The following is a 24,231-nucleotide window of genomic DNA, read 5'->3' as shown; positions in this document are numbered from 1 at the left end:
GAAGTATCATATTCCCAGAAAAATAAATAAGTATATCTTGTATCTATGGAAAGCTTTAGATAGATGCAAATTTTCACTTACTCTTGCATAGTGTTGGAATATTCCCATGTGAATGAGAAATTTCCCATGGGAATAAGAGACCCATGGAAAGAAGGCAGAAAATGTTGCCCTAACAGTGGTTTTTGAAGTACTGAGAAATCAATGAGCTGTCACCAAAAGAAATGATGGGTAGATGAAATAGAGGCAAAGATGACCTTTGATTTAGCAAATATCAGCCTCCAGGAATTTTATGACGTGCCTGAGAAAATGGAGATAAGACAATGGTTGATAGCAATGTTTTATCTCTTTAGAACATGCATTACATATGTTTCCTATTGCAATTTACTACTGTGTCTAGAAAGAATTTATTCCCAAAAAACTCATCAGCGTGAACATTTTGATTTTTGCTTTGCTTTCCAGATTCCAAGTATAATTAAAAATTTTAAAATCACAATCTACTTGGAAACAAAACCGGTTCTTTGGCTGACTTCAAAACAACCCACTTTTGAGGTTTTTTTTTAAAGTAGTTATTAAAGATATTATTGATGTGGTTTACAAATACACAAATGTCTCTATAAAATAGAAATATTTGTCTTACCAGTGTTCTTTTAAGATGTCTATAACACCTAGTATTCTTTCACATTTTGCACATAGTTTGAAATGTTTATTATGTTGATGCCACCAAGATACCTACCATTTATTTTCCAAAACTATATATACTGGGAAAATTATATTCAAAATATGATATAAATTTCATTTAGCAAAATGGCCTAAAATGTACCCTTGAATCTATGAGCCATGCTATGGTAAACATTTGTCAATGTTTTATAGAACACGAATTATTTAAATAACCCTCAGTTTCTAAATATGCCACAAAGATAAATAAGTAATCTTACTACAGGCAACATTTTTATAGACCTCCCACTGTCTGAAAGTTGGACCTCTTTACTATCCCAAACCATAAATGATTGGCTAATGCCACCTGTTCAGCAATTTCAAAGCCATTCATTTGTATAAAATAAACAAGCATAAAATAAGCATACTCTATGCAGAATATATAAAAATATACTCTAATGAGAAGTATCAGCAGAAAATAAAAAAGGGGAAGCCATGATCTTAAAACATAATTTTATCAAACAGCTAATATAGTATATTCATTGCAGACTTCATAAATATGACTTTCGTCTCTGAATACACCACAGTTTGAAAATGAAAGTCTTTTAGATTGGGTAGATCTCTCATTTGCCAGGTGTGCTATGTCTGAAAAGACATTTATTCTCTAAACATTTATTTCTGCATCATTAAATAATGCTTACTTCATGTTTCTTGCAAATATTAAATAGTAAAATTAATGAAAAAATGACCAATTACTGGGATAATAGAAAAATTCAATAAATGTTAGCCATTTTTGAAATAAATCTTGTAAAATGAGTTGCACTGAAAAATATCTTACCACACCAAACATATATTTTCATCATCATGCATATTTTGTGAAGTTCCTTGAACAAAGAGATTAATTAATTTTAATAATTGATGGTGTCATTATAAATACTATTAGAATTAAAATAAATATTTTAAATTGCTGTAACTGAGTACCAAGTCATTTATTAGTGTAGAACAATGACCATTCTATGCTTGTAATTTCTGTGGTTCAGGAATTTGGGCAGGGCGCTGCTAGAAAGCTCTCTCGGGATACCTAATATTCAGTTAAATGTCAGCTGGGGCTACGATAATCTGAAAACTTTAGCATGGGCATCCATCATGGCTAGCAAACAAGGCTGGTGAATAATGCCTTCTGTTATCCAGAAACTCTGCCAGCACTCTTGACTAGAGCACAAATACATGGCCTCTTCAGCATGGCAGTCTCAGAGGATATGAATTTCCCCAGAGAAAATTTATAAATATAACCAAGTAGAAGTTATAAGGCTTTTTATCCTAGCTTTCAAAGCCATAATGACCACACTGTAGCCACAAGCTATCCCAGATTCAAGAGGAGGCAACATAGATTATCATATCTGAATTGGATAAGAGGCTGGTTTAAATTGTTAATGTATGTGGAGGATGGAACATAGACATGACCCACTTCTGTCTATGAGGTCATCCTTCAGAGAAAAGTTATATATTCGTTTCTGTTCTCTGACTTGCTTGGGGAAGGTTCAAGTTTTCTGATGAGCTGGGCCTGTGTTTATTTGGTCACCTGAACTGTGATCAGATAAGTAAGTATATATAATTCAAGAGTGAAGTATTAGGAGTTTTAAGGAACACAAATTTTATAAAGAACAGATATAGAGCATTTCCCAATTAATTTTATTTATAATACTCTATCAATCAATACATAATATTTCAGAATAATGTTATTGAGAAACAGGTACCTGAAGAAAAACTTCCATTTTTTCAAAAAAAGAGAGAGACAAAATAAAGAAATAATGTTTAAAACAATTAACAGAAGAAACACTAACAAAAATAATATGAAACAGAAAAAGACTTCTAAATATTTATACAAAGTAAAAGAAAATATGTGAAAATTTTAAACACGTTTTGAGATGCATTGCTTCTTTGATTTTATCTTTATATTTAAGAGCTTATTAACCACTATAAAAAATTACTATAATGTTTGATATAAAAGATAAACTAGGCATTCAGTTCTTGTAAGCATATTTTTACAAAATACAAACATTGCTTAAAACTGCAAAATATTTTCTACTACTTAGTGAAGCAATACCACCAACGGTCATAAGCAACACTTAGGTACTACAGCTGCATTATATCCCCTTTAAAAAGAAACTCAGTAAATGAAGCTTAAAAATTGTATGTAACAATATATATGTAGATCCAGAAAACCTCATCCTAAAACATTAGGTGTAGATATAATTTGTAATTCAGATTTCTTTGGATTTCAGAAATAAAAGTAATATGTATGTGTACCATATGTTATATAATACAACTTTTAGAGTCTAGGAAATCACCCCCCTGTCAAACATATTCACGTTTCTTCAAATAAATTTATGAGTATTCACAAATATAGAATAAAAGTACATTAAATCCAAGTCAAATCAAATTTTGTAACATCAGTAATGAACTTTTTTTTCAGAATATTATTTTTTTGGATTTTTAGATGAGAAATTATAGGCCTGGATGTATAAAGTAGCCTCTCTTTCTTTCAATATATGTACCTGTGTGCGTGTGTGTGTGTGTGTGTGTGTGTATTCAGTATAACTTTATGGATGTTCACAATATATAGAATAAAAGTGCATTAAATTCACGTTAAATCAAATTTTATAACATCAGTAATAAGCACTTGTTGTCAGAATATTATAGTTTTTGGATTTTCAGATAAGGAATTTTGAATATATATATACATATATTGTATATATATATACACACATTCAGAAACATACTTTCTGTTTTCTTTTGTCATTTATATCTAATTTATTCTTGAATAGTGAATACATCACATATATAGTTAAGGTGTATAATATATGCACTATATATGGTTACGTATATATGTGTATGTGTGTGTATATATATCTATATAGTTAATGGAAGAACAAAACAAAATAAAATTATAAATATCCACATTTTAGAAATAACATTAGAAAAACAAATTTTTAGCAAAATTAACCATAGGTAAATTTGAATTTTGCTCATATTGGTAATAGATCATAACAGATTGTAGGATGGGTCCCTAAATGGCTTTGGCTGTCACAGTTCTTGTCCCTCCTTTTTGCAATTCTTTGAATGCTTATGGATTTTAGCATAACTGCAGTATATACCAAGAATGCAACATAATGAGGTGAGGGGGAAGTTTCTGGAATATCCCAGGCTGTGTTAGCTCATTTGCATTGCTATAAAGAAATACCAGACACAGAGTTTATAAAGAAAGGAGGCTTATTTGGCTCACAGTTCTTCAGGCCCTACAGAAGGCATAGTGCCAGCATCTGCTTCTGCTGAGTTTCTTAGGAAGCTTTCAGTAATAATGGAAGGCAAAGGGAGCCAGCATGTCACATGGCAAGAGAGAGAGCAAGAGAGATGAGGAAGTTCCAGGCTCTTTTAAACAACCAGATCTCATATGAACTCATAGAGTGAGAACTCACCCATTACCATGAGAACTTCTCCAAGCCATTGATGAGAAATCCAACCACTAATCGAAACACCTCCTGACAGGCTCCACCTGCAATGTTGAGAGTGACATTTCAACATGAGATTTATTACACCTGTAATTCCAGCACTTTGGGAAGCTGAGACAGGAGGATTGCTTGAGCCCAGGAGTTCAAGGCTGCAGTGAGCTAAGATCTGCCACTGTAGCTTGGGCAGCAGAGCAAAATCCTGTCTCAAAGCATGAACAAAGAAACAAACAAACAAAACCATGAGATGAGATTTGGAAGGGACAGACATCCAAACCATATCACAGTCTATGTCCTTATTCCTCCTATGGCAGGATATTCTGCCACACTCAAGTATATAACCAAGTATATATTAAGCCAGGTATATAACCCCAGTACACAGTGCTCTTTGGGGCCTCTGAGCTGTGGCATGACATGGGACATGTGCAGACAAGATTCCGTCTATTCTGCTTAGCATGACTCTGAGCCTTCAGAGACTAACTCACTAAAAATCCTAGGCTTTTACTGTCCCTTGCTGCCTATTTATGAGTAATAAATTTACTTCCGTCAACTTGTACTGTTGATGTTCTGCCTCACTGGGCTTACGAAAACAGTAAAAATTGTAGCCCAAGATGCAGTGGGCTGAAGTGGTAATCTCTGCACAGTGAACCTGTTTCACACACACACACAAACTGCATATGAATATTATAGAAGTTCATTCATATTCAGCAACAAGTAAAAGCAACCTAGATATTCTTCAACAGCTGAGTCTATGAACTGTGGTATAGCAATATAATTACATATTATTCTGAGATAAAAATAAATGAACTATCAAGCAACATAAACAACAAAATAGATGAATCTTATATATAAATGTATTGATAAGTGAAAAAATAGTCTGAAAAGGCTACTTACTGTATGATTCCAATTATTCAATATTTTGGCAAAGGCAAAACTGTAACCGTAGTTAAAGGATTAGTGGTTGCCAGACACAATTCCATCTGCCCTGGGCATCTTTCCTGAGCTTGGTGGATTGGCTTGCCATGGATACTAGGCTTCTGTTTATCTCTGCTGTCTCTCTATGAGTAATAAATCTGCTTTGCCTGATAATGTGTGAGTGCTCTGTCTTTCTGAACTCATGTAACTGGTAAAGAACCTTTCCACAGGTACATTAAATGAGGTAAAAGGAGAATTTTGTCAAGTTATGCTACTATCTAATCTATGACAAGTTTCATTTTAGCATGAGTGAGTTTAGGCAAATTACCAAAACTATATTTTTTTCTTTGAAATAATAGTTTTACATTCTAAAATGAGAATGTTGGGTAGATAAACTCTCAGTTTTTTTATCTAAAAATTTTTAACAGGGTTATCATAACTACTGTTTCAGAACATGTTACTTTAATCATGTTTATTAAAATATCCACTGCAAAATGAAAACAAATCTGGATTTAGATAAGGAAACTTTAATTAGAAATACTATTGCAATAAGGAGAATAATTCAAAGTCAAGAAATGCAAGCATTTCAAATCAAACTGAAAGATTCATTCAATTTATAGAAGGGGCAGGAAGTAAATAAGGAGAAATTAAGAAAACAGGGAGAAATTATCAACATGGTAAGTCAGGAAAAGTGTCTCTCTGTGGACAGCCTATTCTCAAGATCGCCTAATATGAGAGCCCATTATACATTTTAGTGCTTGCTGAGGCTTCAGGAAAGCACAGTCAAGAAGCCTTAAGGAAAGAGAGAAGCCTGATCAAAGCTTTGTCAATACAGAGGATAAGAAATGGGCAATTGTGAACACTTGGTAGCAATTATGTCCCATGGAGATGACTCTCCTTCTCTGAGTATCTTAGCATCCTAAACCAATCCTTCCAGTTACTATTGAATCTTCAGGTCCTTTTTTCTCTTAACTTTTTTTCTCAGACTTTACTTTTACAAACAGTTTTAGATTCATAGGAAAACTAAGCAGAAGTACAGAGAATTCTCATATACTTCCTGCCCCCCCAACACACACACGCACAGCTTCTCTCACTATAAACATCGCCCATTAGAGTTGTACACTTTTACAATTTATGAAATGTATTTGAAACTGACTCAACTGTCCCGTAGAACAGATATTTACTGATTTTTGATGCATAGAAATTTACCCTCTCACTCTTAAAGATTGAAACTTACATTTGTTTTATCTGAGTTCTTTCCTCAGGAAACCGACTTTCAGGCCTCCCAGATAGTATTAAGGAGCTAAAACTTACCAGATCACCATATTTAGACAATGAGACCCCAGTCCCCTCACTCATGATGATCACCTAACCAGCAACCTGCTTGTTGACCAACTCACTAGCTTTACCCCTCCCTATTCCTGTTTTCAAACACATAATTGCATTTCTTCTTTGGTATATAAACCCGTAAATTTATCCAGTTGAGGAGATGGATTTGAGACTCACATCCCAACACTTCAGCTGTAGCACCTTATTAATGCCTTATTCCCTGGCAGTACTTATTGTCTCTGTGATTGGATTTCTTCTGTGGTGGGCAATGAGACTTAGACCAAACCCCTGGCATTTTGGTAACACATTGACAAATTATTATCACTCAAATTTCATAGTTTATAGTAAATACTTCTAGACAATGGAATTCTTCAGCACAAAAAAGAAATGAGTGGCCAGGCACAGTGGCTCATTCCTGTAATACAGGCACTTTGGGAGGCTGAGGCAGGCAGATCACTTTTAGCGACAAAAGACAGACAAACTCCTAAGCAGACCGGGATGGGTCCCCAGTGAAACCTGATCTTCAAGCCAAAGACAGCCTGAAGCCTGAAAACCAAGCTGCATCTGCTTCCAGATGCAGTTTGTGGCCCAAATGAGAACTTCCTCGATGTGAATGGTGCTTTTTCCAAGACCACCCATGGGCCAATCAGCATGCACTCCCTCATTCTGGGCCCATAAAAACCCCAGACTCAGCCACACAGGCAGCTACCCACTTTCAGCTCCCCTCTTGTGCTGAGAGCTTCACTTCACTCAATAAAATTATTCTCTGCCCTACTTAATCTCCTGTGTCCACATACTTTATTCCTTTGGGACAAGAACCCAGAACTCACTGAGCTGCACGTGGCAGAAACAAATGAGTTTTAACCTGCCCCTGTTCACTGAGCTGTGGGCGGCAAAAATAATAGAAAGAGCTGTAACATTTCCTGGGGCCTGAGACCTTGGGACTCCCCAAGCAAAAGCTGTAACACCCCTTGGGGCTCTACAGTTGTTGGCATCTCTAAGTTTTCAGGCACCATTGCATGCACCTTATCTAGATGCCAGCACACAAAGTGGAACCTGCTTGTGGCACACCTGGTCCAGCTGCAGGCTAAATGTACAGCTGTGGCAGGCACAAGATCTGTCCCAGTGTTGCAAGCTAAGTGCAGCCTGGTAGGCCAAGTGATTGGAGCAAGCCTGGTAGGCCTGAGCAAGGCAGTGGGTAGAGGTCAGGGTGGCTGCAGAGATTTCCAGCTGTGGAAGCAGCACTGAAAGAATCTTGTAACACTGTAACTCTCCCTCCTGCTCATCCAGCAATAGGGGAGAAAAAGCCACTGGAAGCTATTTCTTCCAGGTCACTGAACTACAAAAGCTGCAACATTTTGGGGCACTCATCAAGGATTGTCAGAAGGGTAAGTGCTGACACATGACTTGGATAGCATGGCTGCAGAGAACATAATTGCTGGGGAGGACATTGTCAATTCCCCATCACACTCACTTGTTGAGAATGTTGGCTTTTTTCCAATCCAGTTTATTTTCATGAAGGTCTAGCTATAACATGGGATTGGAAGGAGGTCCTGGGGCAATTGAGGGTCTCTGGCTGAGGCTACACATTGGTGTTACCCAAAGGCCACTTGACTGACTCCAGTCCCCGACAGCCCATTCAGGTGTCAGCACTAGGACCTCCAGCATTTTCTATCTCATTTACTTTTTTTCTTTCGTGGCTGTCATGGCTCACATATGCCAAGGCCAGCTCTGTTGTGGAGACCCTAACCCAGTGGCACTAGAGGAATTAAAGACACATACACAGAAATATAGAGTGTAGAGTGGGAAATCAGGGGTCTCACAGCCTTCAGATCTGAGAGCCTTGAATAGAGATTTACCCACATATTTATTCACAGCAAGACAGTCATAAGATTTACTAAAAGTATTCCTTATGGGAAATAAAGGGATGGGCACTGGCTAGTTATCTGCAGCATGAACATGTCCTTAAGGCACAGATCACTCATGCCATTGTTTGTGGTTTAAGAATGCCTTAAGTGGTTTTCCGCCCTGGGTGGGCCAGGTGTTCCCTGCCCTCATTCCAGTAAACTGACAACCTTGCAGCTGGACGTCAAGGCCATCATGAGCATGACACAGTGCTGCAGAGATTTTGTTTATGGCCAGTTTTGGGGCCAGCTTATGGCCAGATTTTGGGACCAGTTCCTCCCAACACACACACACACACACACACACACACACACACACACACACATGTTAAGGGTGTTGTTGCAAACCACAGAGATAATATAACTGGGTAGAAAGTGTACTTGGCTCAGTCATCAGGAGTGTAATTCAGAACAATGTGGTTTCTGTCTATTCTTAGAAGCAAGGAGGATATTATGACTGTGAGTCTTCAGTCCCCTGTTGAAGAAGTTCATTAGCATAGGGCAAGAGGCTACTTCTCCCAAGTACCTTTCCTCCCTTGCATTTAGGTTTGTTGCCTGCCCCCACACCATGTCAAGAGTCAACATAGTCCTATGAATACAGAGAACTTTTCTAAGCAAGGGATTATTTTTTTTCCTCTTGGAAGGCATCTTATTAGGCCAGGTCCCCAATTCCTGAGACTTCCTTTCTTTCTCTTGTTTGAGGAGAATCTGATTCCATTCCTTCACTTTACTCCAATGTATCTTCCAAATACTCCAATGTATTTTTCAAACCTCAGTTTGAAGCCCTAAAAGAAAGCTAGATCTGAGGGACCTAGAGACAGTTGACAGCAAAGGGCTAGGCCACAGCACAGGTAAGCACGAATCTCCCTGCTGACTAGGGATTTCTGCTTCATGGATGAATAACTTGCTTGCATCCATGGCATAGATAAGGTATAGGGAACCCAAAGCTTACTGATTGTGAAAGACTAGTGCATAGCATAGGTAAGTGCTATTATTTCTACTGAATAGGCCTTTCTGTTTCATGAGTGGAAGTTGCACTCACATCCATGGATGGTGCCTATAATAACCACTAAGACTCAGGAAGGAAAGGAGGAAAGAAAGAATGGGACACATTTATTTCTTTCTCTCACGTATCCTGGGTTTTAGCTGGAAGAGAGAAAGGAACTAAGGGATGCATTTCTTTTTCTCTTTCTTATGGGTAACAAACCCTCTTCAGCCTGCATTCCTTTTGAGTGTATCCTGAATCACGGAGCCTCTTTTGACTCTCAGACCCTGTAGAAAAAAAAGCGCCTCATATTTATTTGCACAGGGATTTGTCTGCATTATAAATTGCAGGTAGGACAAGCTTGGCCTCAGGAGGAAACCATTAATTTTGAAACTATGCCGCAGCTGGAACTCTTCTGTAAATGCAAGGGCAAATTGTTTGAGGTCCTATATGTGCAGGCTTTCTTTGCCTTGCAGGATAATCTGGACCTTTGCCAATGTTGTAGTATGAATTCTGTCCTCCTAGTGGCCATCTCTGGAGAGGCTGCAAAGGGCACTCGCAAGGCACTAGGGAAGCAAACCCCAGAGTTGCCTCCAGTGAGGGAGTCAGCTCCCTCCAGTCTTGCTCCTCTTGGTGCACTCCATACTCTTTATTCAGATTTCCTCTTAAGCTTGTCCCACCCTAGAAATCCTCATTTTAAGCAGGTTGCAGCCTCAGTCTTTCCCCTATAAGATATTCTTTTTGAATATGGCCCCATTAAGGTCCTGGTACCCTTTTTTCTACAGGACTTAATACAGGCTTCTCAGAATTTAATCCAAGTATTTGAACTCTCCTGGAAGAATGTTATGTTACTTTTGAATCAAACCCTATGACTGAGTAGAATGAGCCTTATCCAATCGGAAGAACCATAAATGGGACCTCAATGATAAAATGGGAGAATAGAGGAGGAAATACTTTCAGTTGTGCATTTTGGAGGGCTTACAAAGTACTAGAACTAAGCCTCTCAATTACTCTGAGCTATTCATAATAGACCAAAGATCAGATGAGAATCACACTTCCTTCCTAGAAAGGCTAAGATAGGCCCCGGTGAAGCACACCTCTCTATCTCCTGATTCAGTCAAAGGAAAACTATTGATAAAGGATAAGTTTGTTATTCAGGCAGCCCCTCATATCAAGAAGAAGCTGCAGAAACAGCCCATGGTACCAGACAATACTTTGGAGAATCCACTGAGAGTGGCCACCTTGGTCTTTTACAATAGGGATCATGAGGAAGCCTGAGAGAGAGAGAAAGAGGAGACACAAGAAAAAGGCAGAGGCTGTAATGGCTGCTTTGCAGACTCTCAAACCCTAGAATACCCAAGATACACCTGTCAACTGTTAAAAATGTGGCAAGCCAGAACACTTTAAGAAGGACTGCTCAGGCAACATGAGGAAGCCACCTCTACCTTGTCCAATCTGCCATGGGGACCACCAGAGGATGGACTGTCCCTGCAGATGCAGGCCACTAGGTCCAGAGCCAGTATCCCAAGTGGTCTAGTAGGACTGACAGGTCCTAGGATTCCTCTCCTTAGCTTTGATGGTTCAGACCACCATTACCATCCAGGAGCCCTGGGTGATTCTGAAGGTTAAAAGGAGGAAAGTGGACCTCCTCCTGGATACTGGAGGAGCCATTTCTGTTCTCCTTTTCATTCAAGGCCTCCCCTGCTCTCTTACCATGACCATAAGAGACATCTCAGAAAAGCCTTTAACCCAGTATCTTCCCCAACTCCTTAGTTGTAGTTGAGGAGACCTCTTGTTTATCCATGCCTTTTTAATCTTGCCTGAAAGCCCAACTACTCTGTTGAACATGGATATCTCAGCTCATATGGTGAACCACTATCCTTTTGACTCCAAGACAGACTCTGTCTCCCACTGGTGAAGACAGATATCAATCAAGAAGTTCGGGCAACTCAAAGGAAAATTGGCTCAGCTACAACCACCAGACTGTTCCAGATCCATCTTAGAGATCCCACCTTCTTCCCTTACCAGAGACAATATCCCCTAAAAATAGAAGTTAGAAAAGGGCTAGAAGCCATCTTTAAGATAACTTGAAAATCCAGGGCATCCTCAAACCCTGCAACAGCCTTTGTAATATCCTGGTATTGGGAGTACAAAAACTCAACAGGTAATGGAGTCTAGTACAGAACCTCTGCCTCACTAATGAAGCTGTGGTTCCAATTCATCTGGTGGTTCCCAATTCTTATACCCTGCTAATTCAAATATCTGAGGGAACTAAATGATTCACAGTCCTGGACTTAAAGGATGCCTTTTTCTGCATATCACTGTACCCAAACTCCCAATATTTGTTTGTGTTCAAGAATCCTTCCAACCAGACCACCTGGCTAACCTGCGTGGTGTTACTTCAGGGATGCCAAAACAGCTCCAACCTCTTTGAGCAGGCATTATTGAAAGATCTCTCTGAGTTTCTCTATCCCCAGGTTAAAGCTTTAAAATATGTATATGACATTCTCCTCTGTGCCCCAACCAAGGAAATCTCCCCTGAGGAAGGCAGTAAGGCTCTTCTTAATTTTCTGGCTAACAGACGATATAAGGTCTTAAAATGTAAGGCTCAGCTCTGTCAGAATTCATTGAAGTGCCTATGTCTAGTCTTTACAGAGAGGACAAGGGTACTAGGTGAAGAAAGGATTAAGCCTATCTTGTCCTTTTGCCTCCCCAAACCCTCAAAGAGCTGAGAGCATTCTTGGGCACTACAGGATTCTGCAGATTATGGATACCTGGGTACAGTGAGATAGCTTGTCCCTTATATCACCTGATAAAGGAAACTCAGGCAGCTAAGACTCACTTCCTAATTTGGAAATCAGAGGCTAAATGAGTCTTTGACTAATTGAAACAAGCCATGCTTGAGGCACCAACCCTTAGTCTTCCCATAGAGAAGACATTCAATCTTTATGTATCAGAAAGAAAGGGAATGACCCTGGGAGTTCTAACCCAGGCTCAAGACTCAGCCCAGCATCCCGTAGGCTATCTAAGCAAGGAGCCCGATTTGGTAGCTAATAGATGGCTGGCCTATCTCCAGGCAGTTGCAGCAGTAGCCTTGCTGGTAACAGATTGCTAACTTAACCATGAGAAGTAACTTAACCATTTATACCCCACATAAGGCAGTAGGACTGCCATCTTTTAAAGGGAGTATCTGGCTAATGAATAACTACCTGCTCAAATATCAAGCTTTGCTATTGGAGAGATCTACATTCCAGTGAAGAACCTGTCTCTCCCTAAACCCAGCCACATATTCACCCAGAGAAAGCTGGAGAGCTTGAACATGATTGCAAACAGAGAGTAGTGCAAACCAGTGTGGCCAGAGAAGACCTAAAAGAAACCCCCTTAGAGAACCAAGACTAGACTCCCTTTATGAATGGAAGTTCTTTTGTATTAGGTTGGTGCAAAAGTAATTCTGTTTTTTGCCATTACTTGCAAGAGAACAAGGGGTCCATAAAGCAGGGTATCCAGTAATCCTCCTGAATGACACTACTGAAGGCATGCCTCTCTCCTCGAGCACAAGTGCTCAACTATCTGAGCTAATTGCCCTCATGAGGGTACTTGAATTAAGTAAAGGGAAAGCAGTTAACATTTATACTGATTCTAAATATGCATTCCTATTCCTCCATGTCCATGCCAATATCTGGAGGGTAACTTCCTCACAGCTAATGGGTCTCCCATTAAATACCTTCAGGAAATTAACAGACTATTATCCTTGGTTTTCCTTCCCCTGGAGGTGGCAGTAATGCATCGTAAGGGCCACCAAAAGGGGACAGATAAAATAGCCAAGGGAAATAAGTTAGCAAAACAAGTAGCTAAATAGGCTGTGATAGGATCCCAGATTTCTGATCCACATGAGGCCCCTCTAATCTGGTAGTGCTCTGTAATAGAAATAAAACCCCAATATTCTCCTGTGGAAATAGAATTGGCTGCCTCTCAGGGATACACCTTTCAACCCTCAGGATGGCTGCAATCAAAGGATTTAGCCCGTTTATATTTAACACCCGTTTACATTTAACACCCGTTTACATTTAACGCCCATTTACATTTAGCCCGTTTACATAAACGAGCATTTAGCCCGTTTACATTTAAAGTTAATATTGTTATGTGTGAATTTGATCCTGTCATTATGATGTTAGCTGGTTATTTTGCTCGTTAGTTGATGCAGTTTCTTCCTAGCCTTGATGGTCTTTATGATTTGGCATGTTTTTGCAGTGGCTGGTACTGGTTGTTCCTTTCCATGTTTAGTGCTTCCTTCAGGAGCTCTTTTAGGGCAGGCCTCGTGGTGACAAAATCTCTCAGCATTTGCTTGTCTGTGAAGTATTTTATTTCTCCTTCACTTATGAAGCTTAGTTTGGCTGGATATGAAATTCTGGGTCGAAAATTCTTTTCTTAAACATGTTGAATATTGGCCCCCACTCTCTTCTGGCTTGTAGAGTTTCTGCCGAGAGATTAGCTGTTAGTCTGATGGGCTTCCCTTTGTGGGTAACCCGACTTTTCTCTCTAGCCGCGCTTGACATTTTTTCCTTCATTTCAACTTTGGTGAATCTGACAATTATGTGTCTTGGGGTTGCTCTTCTCAAGGAGTATCTTTGTGGCCTTCTCTGTATTTCCTGAATCTGAACGTTGGCCTACCTTGCTAGATTGGGGAAGTTCTCCTGGATAATATCTTGCAGTGTTTTCCAACTTGGGTCCATTCTCCCCGTCACTTTCAGGTACACCAATCAGACATAGGTTTGGTCTTTTCACATAGTCCCATATTTCTTGGAGGCTTTGTTCATTTCTTTTTATTCTTTTTTCTCTAAACTTCCCTTCTCACTTCATTTCATTCATTTCATCTTCCATCACTGATACCCTTTCTTCCAGTTGATCGCATCGGCTACCGAGGCTTCTGCAATCTTCGCGTAGTTCTCCAAACTTGGCTTTCAGCTCCATCAGCTCCTTTAAGCCCTTCTCTTCATTGGTTATTCTAGTTATCCATTCGTCTAAATTTTTTTCAAAGTTTTTAACTTCTTTGCTATTGTTTTGAATTTCCTCCTGTAGCTCGGAGTAGTTTGATCGTCTGAAGCCTTCTTCTCTCAACTTGTCAAAGTCATTCTCCATCCAGTTTTGTTCCGTTGCTGGTGAGGAACTGCGTTCCTTTGGAGGAGGAGAGGTGCTCTGCTTTTTAGAGTTTCCAGTTTTTCTGCTCTGTTTTCTCCCCTTCTTTGTAGTTTTTTCTACTTTTGGTCTTTGATGATGGTGATGTGCAGATGGGTTTTTGGTGTGGGTGTCCTTTCTGTTTGTTAGTTTTCCTTCTAACAGACAGGACCCTCAGCTCCAGGTCTGTTGGAGTTTGCTAGAGGTCCACTCCAGACCCCGTTTGCCTGGGTATCAGCAGCGGTGGCTGCAGAACAGCGGATTTTTGTGAATCGCAAATTCAGCTGTCTGATCGTTCCTCTGGAAGTTTTGTCTCAGAGGAGTACCCGGCCGAGTGAGGTGTCAGTCTGTTCCTACTGGGGGGTGCCTCCCAGTTAGGCTGCTTGGGGGTCAGGGACCCACTTTAGGAGGCAGTCTGCCTGTTCTCAGATCTCCAGCTGCGTCCTGGGAGAACCACTACTCTCTTCAGAGCTGTCAGACAGTGACATTTAAGTCTGCAGAGGTTACTGCTGACTTTTTGTTTGTCTGTGCCCTGCCCCCAGAGGTGGAGCCTACAGAGGCAGGCAGGCTTCCTTGAGCTATGGTGGGCTCCACCCAGTTCGAGCTTCCTGGCTGCTTTCTTTACCTAAGCAAGCCTGGGCAATGGCGAGTGCCCCTCCCCCAGCCTCGCTGCCACCTTGCAGTTTGATCTCAGACTGCTGTGCTAGCAATCAGCAAGACTCCGTGGGTGTAGGATCCTCTGAGCCAGGTGTGGGACACAATCTCCTGGTGTGCCGTTTTCCAAGCCTGTTGAAAAAGTGCAGTATTAGGGTGGGAGTGACCCACTTTTCCAGGTGCTGTCTGTCACCCATTTCTTTGACTAGGAAAGGGAACTCCCTGACCCCTTGTGCTTCCCGAGTGAGACAATGCCTCGCCCTGCTTCGACTGGGCTCACACATGGTGCGCTAAACTGACTATCCTGCACCCACTGTTTGGTACTCCCTAGTGAGGTGAACCCAGTACTTCAGATGGAAATGCAGAAATCACCCATCTTCTGCGTCGCTCATGCTGGGAGCTGTAGACCGGAGCTGTTCCTATTCAGCCTCAATTCTAAGTTATTTGAGAAATCTTCAAACTGCTTTTCACAGTGCCTGAACTAATTTATTTTCCTACCAACAGTGTATAAGCATTCCCTTTTCTCCACAGCCTCACCAGCATTTGTTGTTTTGACTCTTTAATAATAACCATTCTGACTTGTGTGAGATGGTGTCTCATTGTGGTTTTGATTGGCATTTCTCTGATGATTAGTAATGTTGAGCATTTTTTTTATTTCTTTGTTGGTCAGTTGTATGTCTTCTTTTCAGAAATATCTGTTCATGCATTTTGCTCACTTTTTAATCAGATTGTTCATAGTTTTGCTTAAGTTGTATTATTTCCTTGTAGATTCCTTATATTAAACCTTTGTTAGATGTATAGTTTGTGAATATTTTCTCCAATTCTGTAGGTTGTATGTTTACTCTGTTGATAGTTTCTTTTGCTGTACAGAAGCTTCTTAGTTTAATTAGGTCCCATTTGCCAATTTTTGTTGCAATTACTTTTGAGGATTTAGTCATAATGTTTTTTGCCAAGACTGATGTTCAGAAGAGTGTTGGCTAGATTTTCATCTAGGATTCTTATAGTCTGAGTTCTTACTTTGAATCTTTAATTTATCTTAAGTTAATTTTTATATATGGTGAAAGTTGGGGGTCCAGTTTCATTTTTCTGTACATAACTAGCCAGCTATACGAGCACCAATTATTTAATACGGAGTCTTTCCTCATTGCTTATTTTTTTCAACTTTATTAAAAATCCAATATCCATGGAGTTATTTCTGTGGTCTCTATTCTGTACTATTGGTCTATATGTCTGTTTTCATACCAATACCAAGCTGTTTTGTTTACTGTAGCTTTATAGTATAGCTTGAAGTCAGGTAATGTGATTCCTCCAGCTTTGATCTTTTTGCTTGGTATTTCTTTGGCTATTCAGGCTCTTCTTCTGTTCCATATACATCTTAAAATAGTTTTGTAAAAAATGTCATTGGTAATTTGATAAGAAAAACACTGTATCTGTAGATTGTTTTTGTAATGTGGCTATTTTAATGTTCTGATTCTTCCAATCCATGAGCTATAGAATGTTTTTTTTTTTTCCATTAGTTCGTGTCATCTGTTTTACTTTAGCATGGTTTTGTAGTTCTCTTTATAAAGATCATTCACCTCTTTGGTTAAAGATATCCCTAGTCAGTGTGTGTGTGTGTGTGTGTGTGTCTATTTTAAATGGGATTCTGTTCTTAATTTGGCTTTCAGCTTGTATGTTATCATACCATAGCAATGCCATTCATTTTTGTATGTTGTTTTTCTATTCTGACTTAACTAAAGTTGTGTCTCAGTTCTAGAAGCCTTTGGCAGGGTCTCTAGGGTATTCCAGGTATGTAATTATATTGTCACTGAAGAGAGATAAGTTGATTCCTCTTTTTCTATTTGAATGCCATTTATTTCTTGCTCTTGCCTGATTGCACTGGCTAGCAATTCCAGTACTCTGTTAAATAGGAATGATGACAGTGGGCATTCTTGTCTTCTTCCAGTTCTTAAGTGGAATGCTTCCAGTTTTTGTCCATTCAGTATAATGTTGATTGTGGATTTGTCATAGATGGCTCTTATTATTTTGAGGTATTTTCCTTCAACGCCTATGATCTTGGAGGTTTTTATTATGAATGAATATTGAATTTCATTGAAAGCTTTTACTACATCTATTAAGATGATTATATATATATATATACTACATCTTTTTTTATTTTATTATTATTATACTTTAAATTTTAGGGTACATGTGCACAATGTGCAGGTTTGTTACATATGTATACATGTGCCATGTTGGTGTGCTGCACCCATTAACTCGTCATTTAGCATTAGGTATATTTCCTAATGCTATCCTTCCCCCCTCTCCCCACCCCACAACACTCCCCGGAGTGTGACGTTCCCCTTCCTGTGTCCATGTGTTCTCATTGTTCAATTCCCACCTATGAGTGAGAACATGCAGTGTTTGGTTTTTTGTCCTTGCGATAGTTTACTGAGAATGATGATTTCCAGTTTCATCCATGTCCCTACAAAGGACATGAACTCATCATTTTTTATGGCTGCATAGTATTCTATGGTTTATATGTCACAGCAAAAGAAACTACCATCAGAGTGAACAGGCAACCTACAAAATGGGAGAAAATTTTCGCAACCTACTCATCTGACAAAGGGCTAATATCCAGAATCTACAATGAACTCAAACAAATTTACAAGAAAAAAACAACCCCATTAAAAAGTGGGTGAAGGATATGAACAGACACTTCTCAAAAGAAGACATTTATGCAACCAAAAAACACATGAAAAAATGCTCATCATCACTGGCCATCAGAGAAATGAAAATCAAAATCACAATGAGATACTACATCTATTAAGATGATTATACATATCTAAGATTATATATTATATATATATTATATATATATATTTAAATTCTGTTTATGTAGTGAATCACAATTATTGATTTGTGTATGTTGAACCAACCTTGAATCCCAGGTATAAAGCCTAGATGATTATGGTGAATTAACTTTTTGATGTGCTGTTGAATTTGTTTTGCTAGTATTTTGTTGAAAATTTTGCATCTATGTTCATTAATGATATTGGCCTATAGTTTCCTCTTTTTGTTGTGTTTGCCTGGTTTTCATATCTGAGTGTTTCTGGCTTTATAGAATGAGTTAGGAAGGAGTCCTTTCTCTGAATAGTTTCAGGATATGTGATCCTAGCTCTTCTTTGCATTTCCTGTAGAATTTGGGTATGAATTTATCTGGCCTAGGGCTTTTTTTGATTGGTAGATTTTTAATTACTGATTCTGTTTGAATTTATTGAGACTTGCTTTATGGTCAAGAATGTGCTGAATCCTAGAGTATGTTCCATGTGCAGATGAGAAGAATATGTATTCAGTAGTTGCTGGGTGGAGTATTCTGTAAATTTCAATTAGGTACAGTTGGTCTGGTGTCAAGTTTAAGTTCAGAATTTCTATGTTAGTTTTCTGACTCAATGACTTTTTTAATGTTGTCAGTGGGGTGTTTTAGTTATCCACTATTATTATGTGGCTCTGTACATCTTTTTATAGGTCAAGAAAGATTTCATTGAGCTTCCTTATAATTAATGATTTGAATTCTTTATCTGTCATTTCTGAATGTGTGTTTTGTTTAAGAACCATGGCAGAATAGCTAGTGTGGTTCTTTGGTTGTGTCACTACATTCAGATTTTTCATGGTACCAGAATTCTCTCTTTCTTCTCATCTGGAAATGTTAGTACTTCTAATTTTTACAATTGTTTTCATGCAGGTAGATTTTTATTTTTCTTTTTTTTTTCCTGGAATATTATTTTTTATTTCCCTCTTTTTTTCTCACCCTCCCGAGGGTGTATGGCTATAGAGAGTGCTTGATAGGGTCTTTTAGCTTTGCTTCTATAGTCCCATGCACTTCCTTGGCAGGTTTTATATCTGGCTATGAAGCTTGACCTATAAGCTAGTAAATGGCACTTACAGATAAGGGCTGGCTGTGGCCAACATGGCTATAACTTGATACTTGTTTACTGACAGCAGCTCTTTGTTGTCTCAGGCAATGGGCTGATTCATGAAATTCACAGTGGCCTTAGCCCCTTACTCAGTCCTGAGCGGGCAGGGGCCAAAAAAGGCAGGGCAAGACCTGGCAGGCCCTGAGCAGGCCCATGCCCTAATGACAGGAACAAGCACAGTGCCAAGGAAGAATCCAGTGGGCAGCCACCAAGCACCCAGTGGTATGCCTAGGCATGGCATGGAGCTGGGAAACATCCTCAGCTCCGTGTTCTCTGCAAAGGGCTGGGGGTCAGCCAAAACTCCTAATCCAGGAGAGCAGGTGTTCCAGATGCCTAAATAGCTGTCTAGGCATGAATTGGAGAGGACCCCTCTGCACACGAGACATGGGGTGACTCAGGCTGCTAAACCAGGCAGGCAGCTGCTCTGAATACATGAACATCTGCCTGAGTGTGTAGCAGATACCCCCCTCAATCCCCTGTACCCGAATGTCTGCATTGGAGTGTCAGGCAGCTCAGACTCTGTACCATATGGGTGCTTTGAATGCCTGATGATATGCCTGTGCATAAAGCAGAGAAGGCATCCCTGCACCAGGATCTCTGCAGAGAAAGGGTGGGACAAGTCAGGTTGCTGATCCAGGTGAGAGGGTGCCCCAAATGCCTGGAGATATGCCTGATCCTGTAGTGCAGAGGATCCCCCTGCCCCAGGATGTCTGCACAGGAAAGGCAGGACAGCTCAGGCTTCAAATTTAGGCAAGCTGATGTTCCAAATGCCTGCAAATCCATCTGAGCTTGGAACAGAGAGAGCCTCACTGCAACATGATCTATGTCCAGGAAGGACAAGGCTCAGGGTGCTGAACCTAGGTGAGCTGGTGCTCCAAATGCCTGGAGTTCTGCTTGGGTGTGGAGCAGAGAAGGCACCTGTGTACCACAATCTGTGACCATTAAGAGGAGGGCAGCTCTGATGGCTAGTCCCAGCAAGCAGATGCTCCAATGCCTGTGTTTCTGCTTGGATGTGAAGCACAGTAGGACCTGCTGCACTACAATTTCAGAGGAACAGGCTGGGGCACCCAGAAATGGTATATGCAGATCAGTTCCAGGTCGCCAAGCTGGCTCTAGCTGTGTCTTACCACCCAGGAGAAACTGCCGCTGTAGCAACTCTCTTCCCACCCCAGGCTTGCAGTTGGGGAGAGCACAATTCCAGCACCTACTACTGAAGTTCCTTCCACAGTTCTGGCTTAGGAGGTTCCTATATGACTTATCCGCAGGTACTTTACACTCTGGCCTAAGAATAAAATGCCTCATGGCCATGCTGCTGGGTCACTAGAGAATGGCTACATTTTTATGTATAGATTAAAAGTATGGATTGAAAATGATACCCTGCTCTTGGTCCTAGGTCTGAGACTACGTCTGCAGATTTTCCTACTGTCTTTCCCTTACAAGATCTCCAAGCTTCTCCCCAGGTTAGCTTCAGGGCTTGGGAGAAACATAGTGCTCCCCATTGGCCTGAGTTGCTCAGTTCCTCTGCAAAAAGATAAGTCACCAAGAGAGACTCTCTGCCCTTCTCATATACTGAGGCTATCCTCACTTCTATCACTCAGACACCATCATGGAGCCTGTTTGTTTGTGTTCTCCTCCCTGGAATATGGGATGTCCTTCACAATTCTGGAGGATTCCCATTATCTGTCTTAAAGCTCACAGAGTTGATCTTTATATGCTATCTTGGTATTTTCAAGCGGCTCAGGCACGCTAAAAGCCTTTACTATGTCATTTTGGAAAAATGTGTGCATGCTTATTTATAGATGACCTATATAATATTGAATTGACCTATAAACAAATGAGTACTAATAAATAACTATCTCAAATGTTTCCCAAGTTCATATATTTTAGTAATCTATGATTAATAGTCATAATTTTAAGCATGATGGTAAATTAAAAGAAAAATGCCTTCAAAATTTAATTTTTGCCTAGGTACATTGGACATTTTTGCCTAGGCACATTGGTCAGATACATTTATACTGTCAGGAAAATAATTTTTAAAATGGTAAAACTCTTGCTTTTATGATTTCATTTCTGATAATTACTTAATTTGTCTGTGAGCTTATATATTTGGAGTTCAGCATTCAGATTATGAGTTTTAGAGAAGTAATCAAAGTGAGGCATAAGGACAACACTCGAGTCTTGTTTCCTGGACCAGCTGTTACTTTTGGCCATACTAAGAGAAATTGGATTTTCCAGGCATTGTCTTCACAGCTGTCATTTGGTTGGGCTCTGCATTTGGTACATAATACAATTTCTTACTATAAGAAACGTAGGATATGTTTCTGGTTAAAAAAATAAAGAGGTAATGTGTAATGTGACTTTTGTTCAAGGAAAAGTAATTTTGTACAGTTTAGAGGTTTTTAAGAGTTGTTTAAAATTGAAAAACTAAAGATAATAGATATAAACATTTTGTAAAAGAAAGAGGGTAGAAAATATGTAAGAGGCCATAAAAGGTTTAGGGAAAACATACTTTGTGGTCAGATTTTTTTAAGATTTTATTAAAACCGGCTTTAGCATTAATAGCACATGGATGCAAAGCTTGGATTTGCTTTTCTTGTTTTAATAAGATTTTTGTGTATATTAATACAATATAGTAAAATATTTTTGTTTACCTTTGGAATGAACAGCAAAAATAATAATAGTAATGAAAGAGAAGGAAAGATATTCAGTCTCGTCATGGTGTCTTTGTTAGATCTTATGATTGCTCGGGAAAACTAAATCTCTTCTCTAACAAAAGGTAAAAGTTTTAGCTTTCTGAAATTTTTATCACTTTGACTAAATAAATGAATGATTTTACAGTGATCTGTGATCCTATTTAGAACAAGTGTTTTCAACCTACAACATCTGACAAACTTTTCAAAATCAAAATTTCAAATTTTAAATTCAGTCTTTTTTACCTCAAACTAACCTTTTAGATATTAGGACTTCTAAAAGTCACCTTATAAGTATTTGGTATGTTAAAATCTTACAGCAAGTAGTGATAAATAAGAAACTGTGTTTAACTTTCTTTGGACTATATTCACATACATTCATTATTAATATGTGTTCCAAAATTGTAGGAGAGTTCTAAAATTCTGATATCAGTAAGAATTATGATTTTTAAGTTAAATTGTTTTATGACAGAAATAATCATTCACAGAAAATTATTGTTTTATTTGATTCTCCTCAAAAAGCAGTTTATAAACAGCTATGGTTTAAAATTTGCTGTTTCTTTAAGAAAATTATGAAAAAACTGACAAGTACTCTTGAATACAGGATACTAATAACTTTGGGAATCATGCCATTGGAATAAGTAGCACACAATTCGAGACATTGGTTATTTTACCAAGGCTTTGACAGGAATCGCAAACATTTGACATATGAGCAGACTGCTGTGAGGAATTAAAATTGACTTTATAGAACTGATAAAAAAAAAAAAAAAAACCTTGAAATATTGGCCTGGTATCTTGTCTATGTGGTTCCTTTACAAGGTTCCCGACCTGTGGTGAGTAAATAATGCAACTTTCTGATGAGTCCACAAACCTCAGCTTGTTTTGGGACCTTTGAAAAATATGAAAACCACCCAATTCAAACAGGCATTGCAAGCACAATCTGATGGCAAACTTTTGCTTGGCTTCTTATCCTTGAGGATTTTAAAAGCCTAATCTTAGTTTCCCTATAAAAAAGTTATAGTAAAGATAATTTAAAGAGAACCTACATAGACAACTACTATTCTTTCTGAACTTTATGCAAATAATCAGGTTACTTTTTTGTAGAGCTCATTTTGCTAATACATTGGTCCTACTATGATTATATTATTTTCATACAATTTGAATTGTATTTTGAATTATTTCTGGGCTACAAGTCCGAAAACTAACATTTTCAAATTTTTATTCCATTTTTCTGACTTGAAAGCACTAGAAATAGAAACTATGCTTTTTGTAAAGCCCTGCAAACTGAAGTTGCACAAATTAAATAAACTTCAGAAGAAATCACAGCAACTTCTACATAAACAGCCTTCACGTCTGCTGATGCATGGGCTAGTCAGTATGTTCACGTGAACTCTAATACTAATTATAATACAGAAAAATCTATTAGATTGCCACTGCAATCTGAAGATGCTTCAGGGACTCCAGAAAAGCTAGTTTATAGACTACTACAGACTAACCTTTGTTTTACTTCTGTTTCCATAGAAATGACTTTTATTAATGATCTGTTTGCCTATATCATTTATGGAGGTCTACGCCGTTGGAAGTGTCATCTCTTGAAATGAGATACAGCTGTTTAACTGAACTGATCTGTTCTTTGGGCTAAGAGACTGGCTCAAAAAGATATGAGGTGAAATCTTTAAATTTATTCTTTCACCTATTCCAGCTTGTTTTTTCACTCCTTTGTCTGTCTCTATTTTACAACATTTAGCCTTCTCCAAAGCTATTAACTTGCTTTTTAATATGTGAAACTTTTTATAGTTTCAAAGTGGGTTTCTTAAAATATAAAAATATTTTACCCCAATATATATATATTTGACATATTTTGAGATGGCTGTCAGAGAGGCAACAAACAGGAGTAGCCTGACAAAGCTGCCTTTCATGGGAGAAATTTTCATCTATAGAGAATGTACATTGATACAGCCAGGGCTTCCCTCACCTAGATCTAGGAAAGATTAAAGGAGATGAAAGAAACATATATTATATGTTATTTCTGAAGGTTGCCACTTGTGAGATTTCATTTATGTAACAAGATCACTTTTGCTAGCCAGGCCTAATATGCCCTGTCTGCCATTATCTGTTTTGCTGCTATAACATATTTTGCCATAATCCAAGCCCTAATTCTTTTTGTAATCCCAAGATGGTATGTAAGGTTCTGCACCCTATTCAGGGTTAAGTAATCTCACGTTGAGGTGACCTGTGTACATGTTAATAAATTTTATATTGTTTTTCTTTAATTAATTTGCCGTGTGTGAATTGATTTTTCAACAAAACTTTAGAGAACAAAGAGGTGGTTTTTTTTCTTTTTTTGACTCCTACAGTTTCAATGTGTCTTTTAGTAGAATAAAAAAAAGTAAGTAAATATTCATTTTTTATAAATATATTTTACTTCACTGTTCTTTACATAGCAGTTAGTTACATTTT

This window comes from Hylobates moloch, unplaced genomic scaffold (assembly GCF_009828535.3).
Source record: "Hylobates moloch isolate HMO894 unplaced genomic scaffold, HMol_V3 SCAFFOLD_2, whole genome shotgun sequence".
Classification (NCBI taxonomy): Eukaryota; Metazoa; Chordata; class Mammalia; order Primates; family Hylobatidae; genus Hylobates; species Hylobates moloch.
This window is presented reverse-complemented; position numbering follows the sequence as displayed.